We start from the raw sequence: 13,254 nt of genomic DNA, 5'->3' as shown, positions 1-13,254 counted from the left end.
ACCACAACTGATCAACCCAAACAGTATTACAGTGTTTAAGTACATACCTAGATTAACTGAATACTTCTACAAGCACATTACATCTGACAACAATAACATATGTTTAGCATACACATCGAATAATACATTATCTAGTATCTTCACAAAAACCAAAACCCCTCTCAAAACTTCACAACAAAATAACATTGTCTATGAAATACCATGCAAAGGTAAAGAAAACGAAAGCTGCGATAAAATATACATAGGCACGACTAAGCGAAGTCTAGGAGTACGCCTAAATGAGCATGAAGCAGACATAAGGAAAAAGAAAATCAACACAGCGCTATCGCAACACACCACATCAAGCGGTCACTCAGCTGATATGAAAAATGTCAAAATATTAGACAAAGAGAAACGAACAAAAATCAGATACACTATAGAGAGCTTACGAATAATGGAGAAAAGGAACAAAACAGTAAACATAAAAGAAGACACGGATTGCATTTCCGCGGCTTATTTGTTATGCCTTTAAATTCTGTTGTTTAGTTTGACAATTGTACCATATAATGATGGTATTAGCGATATGTTTTTATAATAGAAAATTTAACATATATGTATATGTATGTAAGTCCATTTTCGTTTATTGTTTTTTGTTTGGTTTTAATTTTTGGACATTGTTGAAATTTTAAACAACTATTTTTATAATTTCATGTCAAATTACGTTGGTAAATTGAAAAAATATTTAAATAAATGCAGTTTCGCACCTGAGGAAGCTAAGGTGCTTAGCGAAACGTTGGGACGTAATAGTGGAGTTTTACTTGCACTAAAAGCAACATTATGGTCAAGAAAAGCCTATCATAACACAAAAATATTTACAATAATTTATTGACCGGCTACAACTAATATTAATCATCACGGAAGGCCTGCCAATAGAATACAGCATAAATTTAAACGTTTTTCAAAGAACCAACAACAACAAAAAGATGAAGAACTACTACCTACACATGAAGTATAAATACGGTGAAGTCACTTGCATTACCTTAAAACATCTTAGCAAGCAAAAACAAAAGTTAGCCAACTTAAAATGTCAACTCAAGTTTTTATTAGAATGCAAGCGGTATAGCATAACGCCAACCCATCTCAACAATGCCATCAAAAATATCACAATCAACACCACGTCCAACCAAGTAAAAAAGCAACTAGAAAAAACCAAAAAACTATTTCTTAACAAAGTATTGAACATCGAAATTACACAAACAAATATAGACATAAAAATTTCCAACAACAACATACACCATGCGGAAAATAGGTTAAAACGACAATTAAATAATACAGATTTTTCCAATTTTATCGAAAAACAAAACTTCTTAAGCCAAAGAATAACAAAAGAAAGAGAAGAAACACACAAATCAAAATTAAATAGACTAAAATACCAACAAATATGCGCTATTGGTATCCACATAAACAACGACTTTTTTGTAAACAAAACCAACATTGAATTTCCGGACGAAGTTAGATGGCTACTTTCCCTAGGTAGGAAATTCTCAATACCTACTACAAAAACAAACTTCACACCGATAAATATCATAGCTGAAATGGAACAGGTAATACAAAATATAAAAGACGACAAAGCTAAGGATGTTGCCCGTAACAAATTAAGTAATAGGGTATTGCAGTTTAAACGAAATGCCCGACACAATGAAAAAGAAAAATTCATCCTTCATGCCTTTAATAAAGCAAAAACCTTTTTAAACCAACACAAAAATATCGTGATAACCGACGCAGACAAAGGCAATAAAACAGTGGCACTATATAAAGATGATTACATGACAAAGATGAAAACAATACTAGACGACAAAAGTACGTATAAAACGATGAGGAGTGACCCCACGAATGAGCTCCAAAAAAAGAATAACAAAATATTAGAAGAGCTTCACAAAAACAAACAAATCAATTCAAAAGAAAAACAACTATTAGCATGTTCCACTGCAATTGCCCCAAGAATTTATGGGCTTCCTAAAATACACAAACGTGATATTCCACTTCGTCCAATTGTATCATCAATTAACGCTCCATGCTACAACATGTCTAGGTATGTAGGAAATATACTTAAAAGTTTAGTATCTAATGAGCACAACATTAAAAATTCCTTCGAGTTTAAAGAACGGCTGAATGCCATAAAGGTCAATGACGAAGATATATTAGTTTCCTTTGATGTAGTATCACTATTTACGAACATTCCAACTATTCTTGCTACAAAAATAATTTTAAAAAAGTGGGGGGAAATAGAAAAAACAACAAACATACAAAAGAGAAATTTCCAACAAATGCTAGAATTCTGTCTTAAAGAAAACAACTACTTCGTTTGGGGTGAAAAACTGTATGCCCAAACATTTGGAATGCCCATGGGCAACCCCCTGTCACCAACCATCGCAGATATAGTCATGGACGACTTACTCAACGACTCCATATCTAAACTAAAAACACTACACAACATCGAGATAAAATTATTGGTTAAATATGTAGACGATATCTTCGCGATAGTGAAAAGAGATGATGTGGATACTATCCTAGATACACTAAATAAGTACCACAATAAATTAAAGTTCACTCTTGAAACCGAAACGAATTTTAGCATACCCTTTTTAGATACACGGGTTCATAGATATAATAACATTCTGACATTAGATTGGCACACAAAACCTACCTCGTCTGGCCGCCTGATAAACTTTCTATCAGCCCAACCCTTCAAATACAAAATAAATACCGCAAAAAATCTTATCGACAAAGTCCTAACTATTAGCCATCAAAACTTCTGGGAAGCAAACATAAGAAAAATTAAACAAATTCTTACAAACAATAACTTTCCAAAAACACTTATAGACAGCCTAATTCCAGAGAAAATGTCAAATGTTGAAAATAATATTAATACAAATACAATAAGAACCACAACTGATCAACCCAAACAGTATTACAGTGTTAAGTACATACCTAGATTAACTGAATACTTCTACAAGCACATTACATCTGACAACAATAACATATGTTTAGCATACACATCGAATAATACATTATCTAGTATCTTCACAAAAACCAAAACCCCTCTCAAAACTTCACAACAAAATAACATTGTCTATGAAATACCATACAAAGGTAAAGAAAACGAAAGCTGCGATAAAATATACATAGGCACGACTAAGCGAAGTCTAGGAGTACGCCTAAATGAGCATGAAGCAGACATAAGGAAAAAGAAAATCAACACAGCGCTATCGCAACACACCACATCAAGCGGTCACTCAGCTGATATGAAAAATGTCAAAATATTAGACAAAGAGAAACGAACAAAAATCAGATACACTATAGAGAGCTTACGAATAATGGAGAAAAGGAACAAAACAGTAAACATAAAAGAAGACACGGATTGCATTTCCGCGGCTTATTTGTTATGCCTTTAAATTCTGTTGTTTAGTTTGACAATTGTACCATATACAGATGGTATTAGCGATATGTTTTTATAATAGAAAATTTAACATATATGTATATGTATGTAAGTCCATTTTCGTTTATTGTTTTTTGTTTGGTTTTAATTTTTGGACATTGTTGAAATTTTAAACAACTATTTTTATAATTTCATGTCAAATTACGTTGGTAAATTGAAAAAATATTTAAATAAATGCAGTTTCGCCCCTGAGGAAGCTAAGGTGCTTAGCGAAACGTTAGGACGTAATAGTGGAGTTTTACTTGCACTAAAAGCAACATTATGGTCAAGAAAAGCCTATCATAACACAAAAATATTTACAATAATTTATTGACCGGCTACAACTAATATTATTCAGTCTTTCATTAAATTGCCGGATAATTCTTTCAATTTTACATCAACATTCAATTCAATTTCAATTTTTGTTAAATTTTCGTAAGCAATTTCCACAAATTCGACTTTAATCAGTTTAAATATTTCTTCTTTGCTTCCTACTACATATGTTTCTTAGAAACAAAAAAGTAGTTCCCAGAATTTCAGAGCAAGACTCAGATTCCGAAAATTCAGATTCTAATTCCAAAAATTCAGGTTCCAATTCCAAAAATTTTAATTCCGAAAGTTCCGATTCCGAAAATCTTGATTTTAAAAGCCCAGTTTCCGAAGGCTCAACCACATATTCGCCCAGTACAATCAAAAACCTTGTTGTTAGACTTTCTTTGTCCGGAGAATTTCTCGGATTTGAGGAATTGCCCGAAACACATATTTCAAATCCTCCTAATTCCGATACAAATATGGCAACTCCTGAGGAAAGAAGATCGTTAATCAGCATGTGTGCTGGTATTATGCGTGAAAATTATAGCGGCGAGCACCTGGGCTCGAATCTTTCATTAATAAAATTGAGTTAATCGAACAATTTGTCGACGAAAATTTAACTGGCATTTGTATTTCATATATTAAATCCAAACTCGATGGTAAAGCTCGAGAAGCAATACCAACTCAAATACTCTCACTTAGTGATATAAAAATAGCACTACGTAACCGCATAAAACCCGACAACTCCAAAGTTGTGGCCGGAAAAATTGCAGCTTTGCAAGTTAATAACAATAATTACACCGATTTTGCAAAACGTGTCGAGGAATTGTCTGATGCTTTAGAGCGTTCGCTCATTATCGAAGGGATTACTCAGGCCAAAGCCCATGAAATGGCCATCGAGCAAACAGTTAACGTTTGCCGATTGAACGCAAAAACCAGTTTAGTCAAATCAATCCTCGCTTCCACCAATTTTTCTGATTCCAAGGACGTAGTAGCTAAACTGATTGTAGAACAATCAAATGAAATAAAAGAACGCCAAGTTTTAGCATTTAGGGCGCGGAACAATAACAATTTTAGAAATTTTCAAAGTAATATAACCGAGGTCGAAACTTCCAAAATCAAAGTCGTTACTTTAACAATTATAGACAAAATAGACCATCTTTTAGTAACAGTAACTATGGCAACAACTTCAATCGCGGCAATCAAAGGCAAAATTTCCGTTCCGGCAGCGGAAATCGGCATCAGTCTAACAATAATAATAATAGCACTAGCAATAATAACGGTTCTAACACTTCCAATAATAGATGCAAGCGTCCGGGCTTTAAACAGGGAAACCCCTCAGCAGCGAACACTGAGGGAGGACGAGACAAATTACTAACTGATTCAGCTAACAGTTTTTCTTCTAAAAACGTTTATTGTCTTAACTTAAATTATTCCGATTTTATACAAATAAATATTACTGGTTCTAACAAATTTTGTACATTTCTAGTTGATACACAAGCCGACATTTCGTTAATTAAAATTTCTTCTCTTAATAAAAATTTGTCAATTAATAACAATGATACAATTAATATTACTGGAGTAACTACAGATACAGTTTCTACATTAGGTACTTTTACAACTAACTTAGACTTTTCAAATTTTTATATCAAACATACGTTGCACGTGGTAGAAAATGATTTCAACATTCCATCAGATGGAATACTTGGTAAGGATTTCCTAAAAACAATTAAATGCGATATCAGCTATGCAACAAATTGCATTTATTTCTGGATAGGCAATGAAAAGATCGCACTTCCCACCCTTCACGGAATGGAAAGCGATACATTTGTTATACCACCTCGTTGCGAAGTTTATAGAATTTTCGCCTTGGAAAAAGACTCAGAACCACTTTTTGTGGATTCTCAAGAGATTTCTGACGGTGTTTTCACAGCGAAATGTATAGTTGATACTAGTAATCCGATCATTAAAGTAATAAACACCACAAATAGCGTAAAATACGTAAACAACTGCAACATTCAAACCGAAAAACTTTCTAATTATAATGTTTATAAAATCAATAACCCAGTAAAACAAGATAGTCGTATCAAAGCACTTAAAAGCATTTTAGAAAAACAAATACCAAATTATGCTGAAAATAAGCTTATTAACTTATGTTTACAATATTCCGATATTTTTGCGCTAGACAATGATAAAATGACAATAAACAATTTTTATGAACAAAAACTAAGACTAAACGATACGACGCCAGTATACATTAAAAATTACCGCCTACCGTATTCTCAACGCGAATAAATAAATAAACAGGTTAATAAATTATTGGAAAACGATCTGATCGAAAATAGTTGTTCGAATTTTAACAGTCCTTGATTTTGGTACCGAAAAAAGACCTAAATGGCCAAAAATCGTATAGAATGTGCGTTGACTTTAGGGCTGTAAATAAAAAGTTAATCGCCGATAAATTTCCTTTGGCACGTGTAGACGATATTTCTGCCATGAAAGGCTCTCAGTGAAAACTCATCTGCCTCGCAGATGCCGTTCGGAGTCGGCATAAAACAAGTAGGTCCCGTCCCGCCAATTTGTAGGAAAAATTAAAAAAAAGGGCCCGACGTAAATTGGAAGAGACGCTCGGCCTAAAATCTCTTCGGAGGTTATCGCGCCTTACATTTATTTATTTATTTTATTTCTAACGGTTCTGATCTGGACTCTTTTGCCGGATGGTGCGCAGACAATAACTTAAATTCAAACAAATGCTGTGTTGTGTCTTATTCCATAAAGACAACTGCCACATACTTTATCTACAAAATAAATGCTAAATCTCTTAATCGTTGTCAAGATAGTAAAGACTTGGGTGTAATTTTTGACTCCAAATTCTCTTTTTCTAGTCACATTGATTTCGTTGTTTCAAAATTTGTTGCAATGGTTGGGTTCAGTAGACGTAACACCAGTGACTTTAAGGACCCTATGACATTGAAAGCACTTTATATATCCTTGGTCAGAAGTGGTATTGAATATTGCTCAATAATATGGAATCCTTTCTATGAATCTAACTCCTTTAAAATTGAGAAAGTTCCAAAAATTTTCTCAAAATTGATTTACGTATGCTTCACTGGCCAGACGGCCTCCCATTATATACAAGCAGTCACAAATTACTTGGTCTTCAGGCTTTGAATGACAGAAGAACTTTTATCTCACTTATAACCGCAATGCGTTACCCGCCTTTACGCACTAAACACACCCAGCAACAGCTGACAGCGATGCCACTTGCACTCAGCAGGGCCAATTGCATTCAGCAATATGGAAAAATGGCAACGCAGCGTGGGTACATTTTACAGTTGAGATAGAACCAGCAAATTACACACACGCGAATTAAATTGAGAAGTCTAAGTTAATAGAAATTAAAATCGAAGTTAAAAGAAGAAACTAGAAACTAAGAACTAAAGCGTGTAAAAACAAAGTTTTAAATAAAACCATTAAATTTAAAAAAATGTAAACAAACATTTATTGAACTGAAGGGAAAACAGAAAAAAGGCATAGTAAGTGTCGTTACCAGTTGTGTGTGTGTGTGTGTGTGTGTGGCAGTGTGTGCACAGAATAACAATTCTCATGGTGTCCACGATGGACACCTTAAATGGCGACCGTGACGCCAGGCCTTGCAATGGCGGCCATAGGCGTGAAGAGGCAGTCCTCTTGAAAACTAAAAATCATAAAGAGAAAAAAGGTTAAAATCTTAAAAAGTTAAAATGCTAAAAACCTAAAATCATAAAAATTTAAAATCAATTTTATTAATTAAAAATGAATTAAACACACAAAAATGTTTGCGGAATTAAAATTTAATTTACAAAAAAAAATTTAAAAATCTACAAAAAAAAAAACCATAAAAATCCAAAAAAAATACAAAACTCACAAAAACCCTACAAAACAAATTTAATACCATTTAAAAATCTACAAAAAAATTACAAAATTTAAAAACCATTACAAAAAAAAATATATAAAAATGCAAAAATCTTACAAAAAAAATTAAAAAACTAAAAACTACACAAAAAAATGTTCCCTTGAAAACTATAAAAATTACAAAAAAATTACAAAATTTGAAAAACCATTACAAAAAAAATTACAAAACATTTAAAAAAAAAATCCACAAAAAAAGTACAAAATCAAAAAAAAATGTTTATAAAACTTATTAAAACATAAATATCTGAACATTTTCAACAAAAAAAAAAAAACAACCTACATTAAAAATTTAAATCTTCAAAGATCCATCATAAATATGGCAGTGGCGGTGGTTTCTTTGTCCGTGGCTAGTGCAGAAAAATTAGAAAAATAAAAGCAGGCAACAGAAAAATATAATAAAAAGACTTAATAAAGAACGGAAATAAATAGAAAAAGATACATAAACTGTAATAAAATATCAAACTACTCGGCAGCAGAAGTAATACAAAAACTGTAATTTTGAACGGTAAAAATCAAAACCGAAACTGTACCAAATAACTAGTGAAAAAAACGGCACTAGCCACGCCACCACAATAACGGAAAACCACCGTACACCAAAGGAAAACCGAATAGCGGAAGACGAGTGACGCCATCGACAACAGCAACTAAAGCAGCAGAACATCAGATGCAGTAGCAGAATTCCAAGCGCAGCAACAGAGCATCAAGCGGCAAACCAAACAAAGCAGAAGTCGGTATGACGCACAGTGTGCGAAAATCATTTTTTATTCATATACATAAAGATTTATATAAAATTACATTTTTCATACGTTTCACAAATATTAAAATTAAAACAGTTATATTACATATTACATATATTTTCTCACTTTTCTACTTTCACAATTATTACAAAATACTTTACATTATATATATATAAAACTGGTTTTTATCATTTACCGAAAGCGTTAAATAACCCAATTACATATACATATATATTTGTGAACTTACGGGTAGGCACAGTGGGACAGAGTTGGAAAAACACCGAAAAAATTTTTTTTGAGTTTTCTCTAACCAGTTCAACTGGTAAATTTTCTGAAAAAAATTAAAAGCAGTTGCCATCTTCAAAAAAAAAAAAAAAATTAAATAATTTTTATCAATTTTTCGATTTTAGTCCCACTCTGCCCTACGGTGGGCTTCATCAAAAACAATACAAAAAAATAACATGAAAAATAATTTGTTTGCATAAAGCGGTGGTTCCGTAATTAACCAAAAAGATTTTTTTTGCGTAAACGGTGGTCCCGTAAACAACCAATGGAATTTTTTTTAATCCCAGTGCGTCCGAGGATATTCATATTATAAATTTGAAAAGATGCGGTGCGCCCGTATCTATAAAAATAAAACCATAAAAAAAATAAATGTAAGGCGCGATAATCTCCGAAGAGATCTAAGGCCGAGCTTTTCTTCCAATTTGCGTCGTGCTCCTCTTGATTTTCCCTACAAATTGGCCGGACGGGACCTACATGTTTTATGCCGACTCCGAACGGCATCTGCAAGGCAGATGAGTTTTCACTGAGAGCTTTTCATGCAGAAATACACCCGGAGCGCTTGCCAAACACTGCCGAGGGGCGACCCCGCTTAAGAAAAATTTTCTTCTAATTGAAAAATCTTATTTATAAAATTTTGATGTTGCTTTGCCCGGGAGTTGAACCCAGGGCATACGGTGTGATAGGCGGAGCACGCTACCATCACACCACGGTGGCCGCCGTTATCAACAGCCAAGTCCTTATACCGAAATAAAATACTTTCCTTTGAAATCAAATTAAATTAAATTACTTCAATATACATTCAATTTATCATTAAATATTCAGTCTTTCATTAAATTGCCGGATAATTCTTTCAATTTCACATCAACATTCAATTCAATTTCAATTTTTGTTAAATTTTCGTAAGCAATTTCCACAAATTCGACTTTAATCAGTTTAAATATTTCTTCTTTGCTTCCTACTACATATGTTTCTTAGAAACAAAAAAGTAGTTCCCAGAATTTCAGAGCAAGACTCAGATTCCGAAAATTCAGATTCTAATTCCAAAAATTCAGGTTCCAATTCCAAAAATTTTAATTCCGAAAGTTCCGATTCCGAAAATCTTGATTTTAAAAGCCCAGTTTCCGAAGGCTCAACCACATATTCGCCCAGTACAATCAAAAACCTTGTTGTTAGACTTTCTTTGTCCGGAGAATTTCACGGATTTGAGGAATTGCCCGAAACACATATTTCAAGTCCTCCTAATTCCGATACAAATATGGCAATTCCTGAGGAAAGAAGATCGTTAATCAGCATGTGTGCTGGTATTATGCGTGAAAATTATAGCGGCGAGCACCTGTGCTCGAATCTTTCATTAATAAAATTGAGTTAATCGAACAATTTGTCGACGAAAATTTAACTGGCATTTGTATTTCATATATTAAATCCAAACTCGATGGTAAAGCTCGAGAAGCAATACCAACTCAAATACTCTCACTTAATGATATAAAAATAGCGCTACGTAACCGCATAAAACCCGACAACTCCAAAGTTGTGGCCGGAAAAATTGCAGCTTTGCAAGTTAATAACAATAATTACACCGATTTTGCAAAACGTGTCGAGGAATTGTCTGATGCTTTAGAGCGTTCGCTCATTATCGAAGGGATTACTCAGGCCAAAGCCCATGAAATGGCCATCGAGCAAACAGTTAACGTTTGCCGATTGAACGCAAAAACCAGTTTAGTCAAGTCAATCCTCGCTTCCACCAATTTTTCTGATTCCAAGGTCGTAGTAGCTAAATTGATTGTAGAACAATCAAATGAAATAAAAGAACGCCAAGTTTTAGCATTTAGAGCGCGGAACAATAACAATTTTAGAAATTTTCAAAGTAATAACCGAGGTCGAAACTTCCAAAATCAAAGTCGTAACTTTAACAATTATAGACAAAATAGACCATCTTTTAGTAACAGTAACTATGGCAACAACTTCAATCGCGGCAATCAAAGGCAAAATTTCCGTTCCGGCAGCGGAAATCGGCATCAGTCTAACAATAATAATAATAGCAACAATAGTCGTACTAGCAATAATAACGGTTCTAACACTTCCAATAATAGATGCAAGCGTCCGGGCTTTAAACAGGGAAACCCCTCAGCAGCGAACACTGAGGGAGGACGAGACAAATTACTATCTGATTCAGCTAACAGTTTTTCTTCTAAAAACGTTTATTGTCTTAACTTAAATTATTCCGATTTTATACAAATAAATATTACTGGTTCTAACAAATTTTGTACATTTCTAGTCGATACACAAGCCGACATTTCGTTAATTAAAATTTCTTCTCTTAATAAAAATTTGTCAATTAATAACAATGATACAATTAATATTACTGGAGTAACTACAGATACAGTTTCTACATTAGGTACTTTTACAACTAACTTAGACTTTTCAAATTTTTATATCAAACATACGTTGCACGTGGTAGAAAATGATTTCAACATTCCATCAGATGGAATACTTGGTAAGGATTTCCTAAAAACAAATAAATGCGATATCAGCTATGCAACAAATTGCATTTCTTTCTGGATAGGCAATGAAAAGATCGCACTTCCCACCCTTCACGGAATGGAAAGCGATACATTTGTTATACCACCTCGTTGCGAAGTTTATAGAATTTTCGCCTTGGAAAAAGACTCAGAACCACTTTTCGTGGATTCTCAAGAGATTTCTGACGGTGTTTTCACAGCGAAATGTATAGTTGATACTAGTAATCCGATCATTAAAGTAATAAACACCACAAATAGCGTAAAATACGTAAACAACTGCAACATTCAAACCGAAAAACTTTCTAATTATAATGTTTATAAAATCAATAACCCAGTAAAACAAGATAGTCGTATCAAAGAACTTAAAAGCATTTTAGAAAAACAAATACCAAATTATGCTGAAAATAAGCTTATTAACTTATGTTTACAATATTCCGATATTTTTGCGCTAGACAATGATAAAATGACAATAAACAATTTTTATGAACAAAAACTAAGACTAAACGATACGACGCCAGTATACATTAAAAATTACCGCCTACCGTATTCTCAACGCGAAGAAATAAATAAACAGGTTAATAAATTATTGGAAAACGATCTGATCGAAAATAGTTGTTCGAATTATAACAGCCCCTGGTTGTTGGTACCGAAAAAAGACCTAAATGGCCAAAAATCGTATAGAATGTGCGTTGACTTTAGGGCTGTAAATAAAAAGTTAATCGCCGATAAATTTCCTTTGGCACGTGTAGACGATATTTTGGATAACCTTGGCCGTGCGAAATTCTTTTCTACTTTAGATCTTTTTTCGGGTTTTCACCAAATTCCACTTCACAAAGATTCAAGAGACATAACATCTTTTAGTACTGACCGCGGAGCTTTTCGATGGAAGGTGTTACCATTTGGCCTAAACGTGGCTCCAAATTCATTTTCAAGAATGATGTCAATTGCATTTTCTGGTATTTCACCCAACCAAGCCTTTATGTATGTAGACGATATAATAGTAATTGGATGTAGCGAAGCACATCATCTCAATAATCTAAAAAAAATTTTCGAAACCTGTAGGAAGTTCAACTTGCGACTTAACCCAAAAAAATGTAATTTTCTTCGAACTGAAGTAACTTTCTTAGGGCATAAATGCTCAGCAAATGGGTTGCTACCAGACGATTCAAAAATTGAAGCAATGAAAAGGTATCCTAAACCACGCGATAAAGACGCTGTCCGAAGATTCGTGGCATTTGCAAATTATTGTAGGAGATTTATTCCAAATTTCGCTTCTTTAGCAGCTCCATTGAATCGTTTGAGTAGAAAAAAGGTTGAATTTAATTGGGATACGGCATGTGAGTTAGCTTTCGATAATCTAAGAAAAAGTCTGATTTCTCCAAAACTATTACAATATCCAGATTTCACAAAAGAATTTTTAATTACGGTTGATGCTTCAAAGTTAGGTTGTGGTGCGATACTGAGTCAAAATCATAATGGTAACGACTTGCCAATTTGTTTTGCTTCAAAATCCTTTAGCAAATCAGAACAAAATAAAGCAATAATAGAATTAGAACTTTTGGCAATATATTTTGCAATAAAGCAATTTCGTGCATATATTTATGCACTCACTTCAAAGTTAAATCAGATCATCGTCCACTAGTTTATCTATTTAATATGAAAGATCCGTTGTCGAAACTTTCCAGAATCCATTTGGAATTGTCCGAATATAATTTTACCATAGAATATATTAAAGGAAAATCTAACGTCGGTGCAGACGCATTATCGCGAATTTCAATTCAAGAACTTAAAAATTTCAATAATCAAATTCTAGCGGTACAGACGAGGTCTATGACGAAACGTCACGAACAATTACAACAATCGGCTGAAGACATAAACGAAGAAAATGTCAAATTACAGGTATTCGACAAATTTTCATATAATTTTTCCAAGAAAATCCATAGGATAAAAAGCCAAATTTGTCATGACAACGATAATGATAAAATCAATT

General features: G+C 33.3%; 1 protein-coding gene across 2 annotated transcripts in view; it reads left to right on the top strand.

Moving 5' to 3' along the window:
* The window catches only part of LOC137249774 (leucine-rich repeat and coiled-coil domain-containing protein PF3D7_0703800-like), a 110,087-nt gene that overhangs the window by 76,556 nt on the left and 20,277 nt on the right, over nt 1-13,254 (top strand). The window lies entirely within an intron of this gene.

Source organism: Eurosta solidaginis, chromosome 4 (assembly GCF_040869045.1).
Source record: "Eurosta solidaginis isolate ZX-2024a chromosome 4, ASM4086904v1, whole genome shotgun sequence".
NCBI classification, from domain to species: Eukaryota; Metazoa; Arthropoda; class Insecta; order Diptera; family Tephritidae; genus Eurosta; species Eurosta solidaginis.
The sequence above is the reverse complement of the archived record's forward strand: the minus strand, read 5'-3'. Positions and strand labels throughout refer to the sequence as shown.